Here is a 14667-nt window from a genome sequence, read left to right on the forward strand (position 1 = left end):
TGCGGTGAGCTCGGGGGATGGGCCGGAGCCGCCTGCAGCTACTTGGGAAACTCCTGTGCGGGGTCTGGCGAGCAGAGTCAGCGACGGGACCATCAAGGGGGGGAACGGCCAACTGTCACCTGGGGGGGATGGGGGAATGCTCAACTGTCATCTGAGGGGAGTGATGGGGGGAATCAAACTGTCAAGCTAAGAGGCGAGAGGTGGGGGGACCCAATGGTCACCTGAATGGGATAGGAGAGGGAGGGTGAGAGGGGAACCCAACAGTCACCTGAGGGAGGATCTCAATAGGCTGGGGAGGGGAGGTCAGGAAAAGCCCTCAGATAAGTGGGGCACAGTGGGATGGAGGGAGGGAGGGAGGGAGGGAGGGGACGGGGGTTGGGCAGAGGGAAGGGAGCGCAGAAATGGGGAGGAGGAGGAGAAGGGAAGGGGTGGAGATGGGGGAGGAGAACAGGGGATGGAAACAGGATGAGGGGAAGGGAGGGGAGCGGGATAGAAACAGGGTGCGGGTGGGTGAGAGCCCAGACAGGGCCCAGGGGAATCGCCCTTTTTGTCTCTGGGCGCCCGGGAGTCTCCCATACATGCACATAACCCTGCTCCTTAGAGCATAATTAATGCCCTCATCTTTTCCAACTCCCCTCATTGTGGGGCAGGGATCTGCTGATGGGGAGGGGTGGTCGTGGCAGGAGATCTCTCATGTGCCCAGGGCCGGCTCCAGGCACCAGTTTAACAAGCAGGTGCTTGGGGCGGCCAGGGGAGAGGGGCGGCACCTGCGGCAATTCGGGGGCGGCAGGTCCCTCACTCCCTCTAGGAACGAAGGACCTGCCGCTGAACTGCCGCCGCCGATCGCGGCTTTTTTTTTTTTTTTTTTTTTTGCTTGGGGCGGCAGAAATGCTGGATCCGGTCCTGCATGTGCCCCAGAGCAGAAACTCCTTGTCTCCCCCAAATTCATCCCTCGGGGGATTGGTTTCTTTTATAAGAAAGATAAGGGCAGGTCTGTTGGTTTGGTCTCTGCCCCCCAAAGACCCCCTCTTTCCCCTAGGCCAGAGAGACTAAGCAACTGAACCCATCCATAGCCGGGTCGGGGGCAATCTCACTGGGTGCCCCTTCATGTCAGGACCACATTGTATCATGTGATGAGGGGAGTGGGGGCAGTCACAGCAGCAGACATACCTGCTGCTGGAGGAAAGGGGGCAGCGCCCCATCCCTGTGTCTGTGCCCTGGAGCTGGAGCAGAGGCCCTTGAACCCGAGATGTCAGAGAATGCCAGAGAGCAGTGGCCCAGACCCTGGAGGATGCAGCGAGCAGGAGCAGAAGCAGGGAGGTGAGTGCACTGGATTTTAAAATAATTTTTCTATTGATTTTTACCCTGTGTGTGTCTGGCAATGTCAGTGCTGGTTTACAATGCTTTTTTGCAATAATGCTGTTTATTCTGTACACAAGCTTGTTTATTTTGGGGTTGTCTTGTGGATGCTGGGGCTGCACACGCTGCTTTGTTGTTGTAGAGTCAGACACTGGCTCTGCTCACAGACTGCTTTGTTGTCATTTCCATGTCTGCTTTCAGATTTGTGCTGGTTGTTAACACCTGTATGAAGCACACAAATGTTATTTGCCCTGGCTTTAAAAGACACCCAGACAGGAGAAGACTTACCAAAGCTCACACTGTGAGTCAGTGGCACAGCTGGGAACAGAATCGAGGAATCTCCCAAGCCCCGGGCGTTAGCCTCAAGAGCCTTCTTTCCGCTCTCTTTAATGGGGAAGAGACAGAACTGACACTACTGGGCACAGAAACAAAACATAAACCGGGGCTGGAATCAGGGCAGGCACTGGCTTTTTTGCCGCCGCAGGCAAAAAAGCCTCCCGCCGCCCCCCCCCAGTGTGGCAGGGGCGGGCGCGGAGCGCCGGGGGGAGGGTGGAGAGCCCCGCCGGGGCTCCACTCTCCCCGGAGGCCAGAGGCAGCGCCAGGAGGAGGGCGGAGAGCCCGGCTCGGGCTCCGCTCTCCCCGGCGGCCAGAGCGCCGGGGGGAGGGTGGCGAGCCCGCTGCGGCTCCGCTCTCCCCGGCGGCCAGAGCGCCGGGGGGAGGGTGGCGAGCCCGCTGCGGCTCCGCTCTCCCCTGCGGCCAGAGCGCCGGCGGGGATGGTGGCTAGCCCGCTGCGGCTTCGCTCACCCCGGCGGCCAGAGCGCCGGGGGGAGGGCGGCGAGCCCAGTCGCGGCCCCGCTCTCGGGCCGGAGTGCCGCGCCGTGCCACCCCCCTCCAGGTGCCGCCCCAAGCACATGCTTAGTATCATAGAATCATAGAATATTAGGGTTGGAAGGGACCTCAGGAGGTCATCTAGTCCAACCCCCTGCTCAAAGCAGGACCAATTCCCAACTAAATCATCCCAGCCAGGGCTTTGTCAAGCCTGACCTTAAAAACCTCTAAGGAAGGAGATTCCACCACCTCCCTAGGTAACCCATTCCAGTGCTTCACCACCCTCCTAGTGAAAAAGTTTTTCCTAATATCCAATCTAAACCTCCCCAACTGAAACTTGAGACCATTACTCCTTGTTCTATCATCTGGTACCACTGAGAACAGTCTAGATCCATCCTCTTTGGAACCCCCTTTCAGGTAGTTGAAAGCAGCTATCAAATCCCCCCTCATTCTTCTCTTCTGCAGACTAAACAATCCCAGTTCCCTCAGCCTCTCCTCATAACTCATGTGCTCCAGCCCCCTAATCATTTTTGTTGCTCTCCGCTGGACGCTTTCCAATTTCTCCACATCCTTCTTGTAGTGTGGGGCCCAAAACTGGACACAGTACTCCAGATGAGGCCTCGCCAATGTTGAATAGAGGGGAACGATCACATCCCTCGATCTGCTGGCAATGCCCCTACCTATACAGACCAGAATGCCGTTAGCCTTCTTGGCAACAAGGGCACACTGTTGACTCATATCCAGCTTCTCGTCCACTATAACCCCTAGGTCCTTTTCTGCAGAACTGCTTCCTAGCCATTCGGTCCCTAGTCTGTAACAGTACATGGGATTCTTCCGTCCTAAGTGCAGGACTCTGCACTTGTCCTTGTTGAACCTCATCAGGTTTCTTTTGGCCCAATCCTCTAATTTGTCTAGGTCCCTCTGTATCCTGCTTGGTGCTTGGTGGGCTGGTGCCTGGAGCCGGCCCTGGCTGGAATCTGTCTGGATTAGGGTGCAGCGGAAGTTACACCATAGCTAGTGTTGTGTTAAAGACATTTGTGCTTTGACAGTGGAAAGAATGGTGAATATTGTGTGTTTTGAGTGAGTTTTAATTAAACAAAACTTGAGTTAAAATCTTTAGCCAGTGATGGACTGTTTGGTGTATTGATTGTACAATTTGTAGTTCTGGTAAGTTTATGGTATGCTATTGAAAAATGGGTTTGGCCTCTGGGCTGGGGCAAGGGGTTGGGGTGCAGGAGGGCGTGAGGGAGTTGGCATTTACCTCGGGCAGTTCCTGAAAGCACACCCTTCTGGCAGTGGCTCCTAGGCAGGAGGGCAAGGGGGTCTCCGTGCGCCGATGCCTGCAGGCACCACTCCCAGCCAATGGGAGCTGTGGAATCAACACTCAGGACAGGGGCAGAGCGCGGTGACAGCCCCCCCCCAACGGGGCCCCAGGGACAGTGCCAGCTGCTTCCAGGAGCGGCGCAGAGCCAAGGCAGGTAAGGGAGTCTGCCTTAGCCCCGCTGCACTACAGGACTGTTAGCACCCAAAATCTCCCGGTTTGGCTGCAGTAGCTTCTGGGAGATAGGGCATGATTCCAGGAGACTTCTAGTGAAAGCAGGAGGGTTGGCAACCCTAGCGGAGACCGAGCCCACTGCCTTGGGTGTGGGAAGAGGGGGCCACAGCTCAAGGTCCACCGCCCTGGGAGCGGGTGGAGCTCAGGCTTCAGCTTCAGCCCTGGGTCCTAGCAAACCTAATGCTAGCCCTGGTGACCCCATTAAAATGGAGTTGCGACCCACTTTGGGGTCCTGACCCACAGTTTGAGAACCACTGCATTAACCTATTTCTAACCACTACAAGCCCCACTTCTCTTCCAGAGCTAGAGGTAGAAGCCACAATTGCTAATCACCAATATCCTACTGTTGACAAGTGAATGCTTGTGTAACCCATTGAGAGAGCGTTTGTCATGTCCTTCTCCATTGGCTGGTCTAAAAGAAGGCTGGTAATTACTCATGTGGTTCAGATAACACCAGCCTAAACTGGAGATCTGACACTTAAGGGATCAAACCCTGCTGCTGATCCACACGGGGGGGGGGGGAGGGGGAGGGGGCGAGTGTCTTCATGTTCTGGGTTTGTACAGCGCCTAGCAGAATGGGGTCCTGGTCCATGACTGGGGTTCTAGGTGCTACTACAATGCAAATAATAAGAGCTGTCTGGCTTTATGGGAATCACACATTAAAGTGCCCATTTTAAAACAGGTTTTTTACTTAAAAATGATGATAATCTGTAAATTATGGTGTGAATCACCAAAATACTGTAGCCGAGTTACTGTGCTGGCAGGAACTGGAGGAGGGAGGGCACATCCAGTGATAGTTCCTAAAGGGTGTTGCTTCTCCCAGAGGGGAAGGGCCCCCCCTCCAGGAAGTAACACTGATAGGACAGGCAGGGGAGAGGGTGCTTCCTTTCCTGCCTGGGGAAAGTGAAAGTGTTTTTGGAGTCAGCAGCAGGAGGGGAGCTGCCTCTGTCTCCAGCAAGGAACACCTGTGCTACTGTTACTGAGCTCATATTTTGCATCATCATTCCAGGCACTCTGCCTGCTCCGTCCACCTCACCAAGAAGGAAACCCACAGTCCTGTAACACTGGGGACAGCGCTGGGGACAGCACTGGGGGCAACGCTGGGATCAGCCGCTAGCAGGGAAGGAAAATGGCAGATGACAGCAGTGAAGAGGGAGACATGCAGCAGGGACCCCCAGGAGTGGGAAGACCAAAATGTCCAATTTTTGTTCCTGAACCATTTCCAGGGGCTGAGGGTGACGGGAGCGCCTGGATAGAGCTAAATCAAATTAAGTCCACTTTAATTCTGATTAACAGCATCCACACAAGGGTCTAATGTGGGTTAACTAATCCACTTAAACTTCCAGAACTTTCCAGCTCCTGATCAGGGTCGGACAAAAATTTTACATTAAGACTTTTTTAACAGAAGACTAGATATTTGATTAAATGATTCTGTGTCTGTGTGTGTGTTGAAAAGTTAAAATTTTCTTGTTGAAAGCTTCAATGGAAATTCATCTAAGCTTTACACAGGTAAAAAAATCTTCCACCTGCCCCAGAGTGCACCATGTTTAAGTCCTCACTGGTGGTAGGTAGAATCTTCCATCCTCCTGTCTCATGTTCAAGCCCCTTGTACCTTTGACCCCATGGGCTGCTGTTTTTTTGTGTATGGCACAGCCAGGGACAGGAGGGGCAGATTGGAAGTGAGAGGATGAGATGGGAGTGGGGAGCAGATTCAGGGGCAGGGGAATATCAGCATTCAGTGCTGACCTGCAATGGGCCTCTCGAGTGATGGGAGGATAAACAGGAGCCCCATCGGTGTGCAAACTCCTCACTGCTCACCATGTCTCCGCAGGTAACAGAACACCCACCCTGGATCCTGGCCAGATAGGAGTAGGGTGAGTACCGGTTCCCCCTACCCCTGCGGCCAATCCACCCCTGGGTTGGCCGCCTACCCACCTTAGGCCAAGAGGCCTGTATTTCTCTGCCATCTGCTGGAGCCAGGAGGCCACGTGAAAGACTGTTTGTTTCGCCGCAATGCCTGAGGGTCAGAGCCCCTAGACTGTTTGCTGCCTTGCCCTGCTTGAGGGCCAGGGCCTCCTAGACTGCAGCCCTTGATTCGCTAACTCCTCTCTGCAACTGGGCTGTCCCCACAGTGGCCCAGTGAGGCGGAGTGGCCTCCCTCTGAGCTGGAGGGGGTGGGATGACCGCCAACACACTATAGGGTCGGTATTATGAATATAGGAATTTTGAGCCATCTCTGGAAGCAGGGTGCAGAACAGTGCACAGCAGATCACCACAGATGCGCTCTAGTTGGTTTTGTTAATAAAAGTGATATTCCTTTCTCATTCACTGGTTTATTGTTTAATGAAGCCCAAGATCATTATATCAGTGCTTGGTGAGGATGGGGGGGTTGAGTGGCCAGGGTTCTTCCCCCCTCTCACACACTCAGTCTCTGGTGGGTGCGGTTGGCAGGGCCCCCAGAGTAAGTGGGATTGGCAGTAAACCTCCCACTGTGCTGCATGGGGCATTTCCCCTCTCAGAGCTCTGTCCCCCGGCTCTCTGCATACTCAGGCAGGCGTTGCTGGGATTGTTAAACCCATGGCACGATTCTGAGCTTTTCTCCTCAAACATGAAACCTGGAAACTTGTTTTCTTCTAAATGCAAGATAAGAGTCTGCTAGGGCACTGGGCACAGGCCTATAGCACCTAGGCTTCAACTGGGCCCTGGGCATGGGCCTATAGTGCCTAGGCCTTAACTCTGCCCCGGACACGGTCTTATATGGTCTAAGCCTTAGTCCTGCCCTCTGGCAATTCATTTAATTCCCAAGCGACATTGGTGGGTCCCCATTGTTATGCTCCCATCACACTAAGAAGAGTTGGATATAAACATAAATCCTCTGGCTGGAAAGTTGCAGTGTAAAATGGCTTTATTGCTTAGAATCCAGAACGATAACACGCAAGGACCCAAAACAGAAAGAGACAAAGCAGGCTGCTCCCTAAGGCAGAGAGGCCCAGGTGACTCCACCTTGTTCTAGGCTGCTTTCCGTATCTGCCTGCTGCTAGACCCAGATCACACACTTCCCTACAGAACCCCCTGCCTGTCATTTACAGTGACAGCTTACAATTCCAATACAGTTTTCAATGTACCATGCACATGATGGACGGGCTTAGAGGGAGCTGGAAGCGAAACAGAAACAGCTCCAAAGATGTGAAGGCCAGAAGAGCCCATTGTGTCCATCCAGGCTGACCCTGTGTACACAGGCCAGAGAATTGGGGACAGGACGCCTGAGGCTCTGAGGAGAGCCCCTGCTGACCCCCTCTCCCCCACCCCTGTGTATCTTGCTATAACGTCTACTGATGTGATCATCTTCCATTGATGTCAGGGGAGAAGGAGCGGGTATCTAGCAGTGCTCCCGGTGTCTGTGATAGCCACTGCCAGCCCCGGCCCTGTCACTTGGCAGCGTCACTTACAGAGGTTGGAGGCTTCCGGCCAAGCTGACCCTGTAGAAAGGTGCCCAGATGTCACCCAGTCACCAGGGTGTGAGACGGGTCCCCTCTGGGCCTGATCCACACAGCACGTGAGTCTGTCACACTCTCAGCTGCACAGTCTGGCTCTTTAGTTCACACTGTAGAGCCTCATGCCATGAACTATGGAGAGCCCCGGGTCAGGCATCTGCTGTGCTGTCCAAGGTGGTGGCAGGCACTGAGCAGACCCCTTCTACAGGGGATCCAGCTATCTGGGTACCAGTGGGGTTACCTTGGAAGTGGCCCTGCTCTGCTGCAGGCTTCCCCTGAACTGTGTTCTCTCTCTGGTAAAAATATTTGAATCACAATTATTTCCCTCCCTGTCCCCCCTGTATGCTGCCCCCTGCAGGGCTGAGGTAGGGGGATCTGAGGCCCAGCAACTCCTCCCCTGGGATGTCCTCAGGCCTGCACAGTAAAAGGGGTTAGGGCCAGGAGGCTGTGGGAAAGGGGTGACATTAGGGTGACCAGGGTGTGTTCTAGTGGCAGGATTGTCGGATCTTGCAGCAAGTCGCCCAGCTCCTGTTACCCCTGAGAGAGGCTTCAAGAGCCCCCCGACACTGGTCCTCCCTTCCTGTCCTGCCACGGGACCCGAAGGCACCGTGCTGCTAGACCTGCCCCACTGGGGACTTGGATTTTCATGGCCTGCAAGGCTGAGATCGTCACAGTTGCCTGAGGTATCGGGGTGCCCAGTTCCCAGAATGAATGGGAGCTTCAGTGTCACCAAGACACCAAGTCTTCAAACACCTGAGTCAGGCCTCAGAAATCAGGAGATTGGCAAAAAAATCATCAGATTTAAAAAACAAAATAAAACCACCTTTCAGGTTCTTCTTATTTCGATAAAAAGCCATTTTTGTCAACTTAAAGGGGTCTTAAAATCGATTTCTGTACTCCTCCCCGACGAGGGATTAGCACTGAAATTGACATCGCCAGGTCGAATTTGGGGGTAGTGTGGACGCAATTCGACGGTATTGGCCTCTGGGAGCTATCCTAGAGTGCTCCATTGTGACTGCTTTGGACAGCACTCTCAACTCAGATGCACTGGCCAGGTAGACAGTTTCCTGTTTGGCCAGCATGGCGAGCTGATCAGCACAGGTGACCATGGAGTCCCAGAATCGCAAAAGAGCTCCAGCATGGATCAAATGGGAGGTACTGGATCTGATCGCTGTATGGGGAGATGAATCCGTGCTATCAGAATTCCGTTCCAAAAGACGAAATGCCAAAATATTTGAAAAGATCTCCAAGGGCACGAAGGACAGAGGCTATAACAAGGACCCACAGCAGTGCCGTGTGAAACTTAAGGAGCTCAGGCAAGCCTACCGAAGAACCAAAGAGGCAAACGGCCGCTCTAGGTCAGACCACCAAACATGCCGCTTCTATCATGAGCTGCATGCAATTCTAGGGGGTGCCCCTACAACTACCCCACCCCTGTATGTGGACTCCTGCAAGGGAGTCTCTCACAACAGGGATGAGGATTTTGGGGACGAGGAAGATGATGATGAGGAGGAGGTTGAAGATAGCGCACAGCAGGCAAGCGGAGAAACCATTCTCCACGACAGCCAGGAACTGTTTATCACTCTGGAGACATTACCCTCCTAACCCGGGTTCCCGGACCTTGAAAGTGGAGAAGGCACCTCTGGTGAGTGTACCTTTGTAAATATAATACATGGTCTAATACATGGGAAGCGTGTTTAATAATTAATTTTCCCTGAAGACTTGGGATATATTCGCGGACAGTAAAGCTACTGGAATGCAGTCAAGCAAGATCCGTTCTTTATCTTTCTGTGTTATCGTCAGGAGAGTGATATCATTCATGGTCACCTGGTTGAAATAGGGGAATTTTATTAAGGGGACATTCAGAGGTGGCTCTTCCTGCTGGGCTGTTTGCCTGTGGCTGAAAATAAATCATCCCCACTGTTAGCCACGCAGTGGGGGGAGGGGTGAAGCGATCATCCCAGAGAATTGGGTGTGAGGGGGGGTTTAGTTGGGTTTGCGCTGCACGTTAACCCGAAAACCGCAGCCCCTCCTTTTAAATGGCCAATCCATTTTAAATGGCCAACCTAACTCTCCCTTTTTTCTTCCCACAGCTGCAAATGTTTCAACGCTACCCCTATCATCTCCGTCCCAGAGGCTAGTGCAGATGAGAAGGCGAAAAAAACGCACTCATGATGAAATGTTCTCTGAGCTCATGCAGTCCTCCCACACTGAAAGAGCTCAGCAGAATGCGTGAAGGCAAACAATGTCAGAATCCAGGAAAGCATAAAATGAACATGAGGACAGGAGGGATGCGCGAGAGGAGAGGTGGCAGGAGCAAGAGGAGAGGTGGCGGGAGCAAGAGGAGTGGTGATGGCAGCATGATGAGAGGAAGCAGGATGCAATGCTGAGGCTACTGGAGGATCAAACTGATATGCTCCAGTGTATGGTTGAGGTGCAGAAAAGGCAGCAGGAGCACAGACTGCCGCTGCAGCCCCTGTTTAACCAACCGCCCTCCTCCCCAAGTTCCATAGCCTCCTCACCCAGATGCCCAAGAACGCAATGGGGGGGAGGGCTCCGGGCACCCAACCACTCCACCCCAGAAGACTGCCCAAGCAACAGAAGGCTGGCATTCAATAAGTTTTGAAGTGCAGCGTGGCCGTGTCCTTCCCTCCTCCCCTCCTCCACCATCCCACCTGGTGCTTCCCTCCTCCACCACTCCTCCCAGGCTACCTTGGCAGTTATCCCCCTATTTCTGTGACTATTTCATAAAGAATGCATGAATTTGAAACAACAATGACTTTATTGCCTCTGCAAGTGGTGATCAAAGGGGGGAGGGGAGGGTGGTTGGCTTACAAGGAAATAGAGTGAATCAAGGAGAAACAAACAGAACTTTCACACCGTAGCCTGGCCAGTCATGAAACTGGTTTTCAAAGCTTCTCTGATGTGCAGCGCACTCTGCTGTGCTCTTCTAACCGCCCTTGTGTCGGGCTGCGTATAATCAGCAGCCAGGCGATTTGCCTCAACCTCCCACCCCGCCATAAATGTCTCCCCCTTACTCTCACAGATATTGTGGAGCACACAGCAAGCAGTAATCATGACGGGAATATTGGTTTCGCTGAGGTCTAACCGAGTCAGTAAACTGCACCAGTGAGCTTTTAAACATCCAAATGCACATTCTACCACCATTCTGCACTTGCTCAGCCTATAGTTGAACAGATCCTGACTACTGTCCAGGGTGCCTGTGTATGGCTTCAAGGGGCAGGCTGAGTCCCCAAGGATAACTATAGGCATTTCAACATCCTCAATGGTTATTTTTTGATCTTGAAAGTAAGTCCCTTGCTGCAGCCATTCACACAGACCAGAGTTCCTAAAGATGCGAGCGTCATGTACCTTTCCTGGCCATCCCATGTTGATGTTGGTGAAACGTCCTTTGTGATTCACCAGTGCTTGCAGCACCATTGAAAAGTACCCCTTTCGGTTTATGTACTGGCTGCCTTGGTGCTCCAGTCCCAAGATAGGGATATGCGTTCCATCTATCGCCCCATCACAGTTAGGGAATCCCATTGCAGCAAAGCCATCCGCTATGACCTGCACATTTCCCAGAGTCACTACCCTTGATAGTAGCAGCTCCGTGATTGCGTTGGTTACTTGGATCACAGCAGCCCCCACAGTAGATTTGCCCACTCCAAATTGATTCCCAACTGACCGGTAGCTGTCTGGCATTGCAAGCTTCCAGAGGGCTACTGCCACTTGCTTATGAACTGTGAGGGCTGCTCTCATCTTGTCATCTTGGTATTCTTGCGCTTCAGGGCAGGGGAAAGCAAGTCACAAAGTTCCATGAAAGTGCCCTTACGCATGCGAAAGTTTCGCAGCCACTGGGAATCATCCCAGACCTGCAACACTATGTGGTCCCACCAGTCTGTGCTTGTTTCCCAGGCCCAGAATCAGCATTCCACGGCATGAACCTGCCCCATTACCACCATGATGTCCAAATTGCCAGGGCCCATGCTTTGAGAGAAGTCTGTGTCCATGTCCTCAGCACTCTCGTCACCGCGCTGCTGTCTCCTCCTCACCTGCTTTTGCAGGTTCTGGTGCTGCATATACTGCAGGATAATGTGCGAGGTGTTTACAATGCTCATAACTGCCATGGTGATCTGAGTGGGCTCCATGCTTGCCATGGTATGGCATCTACAGAAGAGCAGGAGAGCAGAATGGCAGCGGAAGCGTGACGATGGTTTGCAGCCCTACTGCACCATCTGCTGCCAGAGCAGGAGAGCCGAGTGGCAGTGGAAGCAGTCGTTCGGTCATTCAATGATGATGGTTTGCAACCCTATTGTACCGTCAGCTGCCAGAGCAGGAGAGCAGAGTGGCAGCGGAAGTATGACGATGGTTTTCAGCCATACTGCACCGTCTGCTGCCAGCAGCACCCAGGACACAACAGCTGTGGCTGAGCTGAGCAGGCTGCATGCTTGCTGTGGTGTGGCGTCTGCGCGGAAAAAAGGCACAAAATGATTGTCTGCCATTGCTCTCACGGAGGGGGGGGCGACTGACGACATGTACCCAAAACCACCCGCGACAATGTTTTTGCCCCATCAGGTAGTGGGAGCTCAACCCAGAATTCCAATGGGTGGTAGAGACTGCGGGAACTGTGGGATAGCTATCCACAGTGCAATGCTCTGAAAGTTGATGCTAGCCTCGGTACTGTGGATGCACACCGCTGACTTAATGCGACTTAATGCACTTAATGGGGACACACACAATCGACTGTATACAATTTCTTCCAAAAAAAAATCAACTTCTATAAATTCGACCTAATTTTGTAGAGTAGACATACCCTGGTTCTCATTGCTGCTGGAGCTTGTGTATGTCTTCAATACGCAGGTAATGGGAATGTATTATTTGCATGTTTAGGGCCCGGCCTAGAGGGCACTGGGGGGGACATGGGAGTGTCTTATTGTTCAGATATTGACCTTGGGTTGGTTTTAGGAAATAAACAAAACTAGCAAACACACTGGGGTCCACGGCCCCACCTCTATTAGCGTATTGCTCAGAGTTTCCCCTTCCTTCCCTGTCTCACTGCAATGTCTGAGTCTCTGTCTCACAGTGAAGCGAAAGGCCTCTCAGAAGAAATGCTCCAAAAAGGAGATTCTATTAAAACTTTATAGGTCTCCTGCTTTATCTCTTGCTCTGTCTGAGATGGATCATGTGTGCGCTCTGTGACAGGTTGGTATTATCTGTGGGCTCAGTGCAATGAAAGGGATGGAGCCAGGAGGTCTCTGCCTAGTGATTCCTCATCTCCCCCACATTCTCACACACTCTGATGATAACAGGTTGTCAAATCTGTATTTTGAAGCAGAAAACCAAGGCTCAGTGCTTGTGAGATTCCCTGCACATAGGTGCGGCAGGGAGACGGGCTTGACATGACAAATTTGGGTCAGTTTCTGTCTACTAACTCTGGACAATTGCTCGGTGATTCTATTCTCCTTAAAGGAAATGACACTGTAAGGTTAATGATGCTCTCTGAGATGATTCCATCCCTGTGACTGTCAAGTCCTGGCACAAGCTCCCAAGGACAGTGGCGAATTCTCCATCTCTTGATGGCTTCATATCCAGACTGGGCACCTTTCTACAAGCTGCTGTCGCCAAACCCAAGTTATTGGGCTTGGTGCTGGGGGAACTGGATGAGATTCTCTGGCCTGTGCTGTACAGATGATCCCTTCTGGCCTGAAACTCTATGAATCTATGACATTCACTCTTGACCTGCGCTAATAGACCATGGAAGCACCATTTTTTAAAAAGTCCACATGTCTAATTTATTCCACTGTGAAATTTTCAATATTTAAGAACAATATTGGTTTGCACTGTGGTGGTGCTGACCTGTTCTGCTGGGCACTGCGCACACATGCAGGGAAATACAGATGAAAAGAAGAGAGAACGGATACAACGTGCCAGCACAGTGACTGGGGTTCTCACGACAGGGACAACCCGGAAGAGCCCTGATGATCCCCCTCTTTCATCTCCTTTGCCCCCTGCCATACCCCTTGCAGCCACCATTCCTCCAGCTGAGGGGGGCTGGACAAGACTCCCCTAGCAATCAGTGCTGTTCTGTAACTAGCCAGAGGGGTCACTGTGGAGTAACTGACCCCACCCCATGGGCCTACTAGCCCTGCCCCCGTTTAACTCAAGGCATGTTTTCAAAACTAATTAGTTAAACTGGTTCCAGTGTGTGTGTAGACCAGGGCCGGCTCCAGCTTTTTTGCCGCCCCAAGCGGCGAAAAAAGAAAAAGAAAAGAAAAACCCGATTGAGCTACTGCCGAAGTGCCGCCGAAGAGGAAGACAGGGAGCGAAGGACCCGCCGCCGAATTGCCGCTGAAGACTGAAGTGGGCCGATCGAGCTGCCGCCGAATGTGCCGGATGTGCCGCCCCAACAACGGACGGACTGACGCCCCTTTCTATTGGCTGCCCGAGGCACCTGCTTCCTACGCTGGTGCCTGGAGCTGGCCCTGGTGTAGACAATCGCTAATGAGTGAGAAACTCCCCGAAGTCTCCTGTGTGTTGGCACATATCACTAACCGCCAGCCCTGCTCCTGTCAAACCTGCCAGCTCTGGCACTGGGTTTAGGAGTGTGGGTGTGGGATGTCTGTGACTAACCCCAGTCATTAGGGAGTGTGTAGCACCATGCAGTGTGTGTCTCTGGGTCTGACTCTTCTTGTGCCCATTTCAGATGCTGAGAGGAAGACCTTGGAATCAGGTACTTGGCCATACCCCTAGTAAATGTGTGTCTGTTTTCACACTGTGACGAGATAGAAAAATCACCACACACACTGTATGGACTTCAGTCACCTTCATGATCATCCCCCCTGCCCTGGGAAGTAACAAACCCTGCAGCATTTGCAGCTCAGATTTCAGTATAATCCTTAGCACCAGAAAGTGAAGTTAGTGCGCATGGGATGGCAGGACTCAAGCAAGGTCTACACTGCCCAACGGTTCAGATTACAGGGGTGACTGTGAAAATAGCAGCGCACACCAAAGTGCTGTGCTGTTCATTTTAATATAGTTCATTTTAACATAGTCATATTTGAAGAGAACTACATTAGTGTGAAAGGGGAAATTATTAGTTTGCTGTTTATTTCACTGACAGGCCATATTCCATTTTGGATTGCCTCAGGTTGTCCTTTGGCATCCATATTGGTCCCCCTTCTTTATCCCCATTTGGTGCCTTTTTGGTTTGTCACGGGAACAGGTTAGGCATGTAATCAGCTAATCTGCCTAGCGACAAGAAGGCTGGAGACAGCAGTAGGAGCTGTGTGTACCTGGAGACACCAGTGAGCACTACTGATCTCTAGCGATAGCCATTGCCCAAGCAGGGTAGCTGATCCCTTTGGCAAGGTAATCTCTATCCTGCTGTATTAGCCATCTAGCAACTGTATTGTGTTGGGGAGGGGTCCT

Source organism: Emys orbicularis, chromosome 21, assembly GCF_028017835.1.
Source record: "Emys orbicularis isolate rEmyOrb1 chromosome 21, rEmyOrb1.hap1, whole genome shotgun sequence".
NCBI classification, from domain to species: domain Eukaryota; kingdom Metazoa; phylum Chordata; order Testudines; family Emydidae; genus Emys; species Emys orbicularis.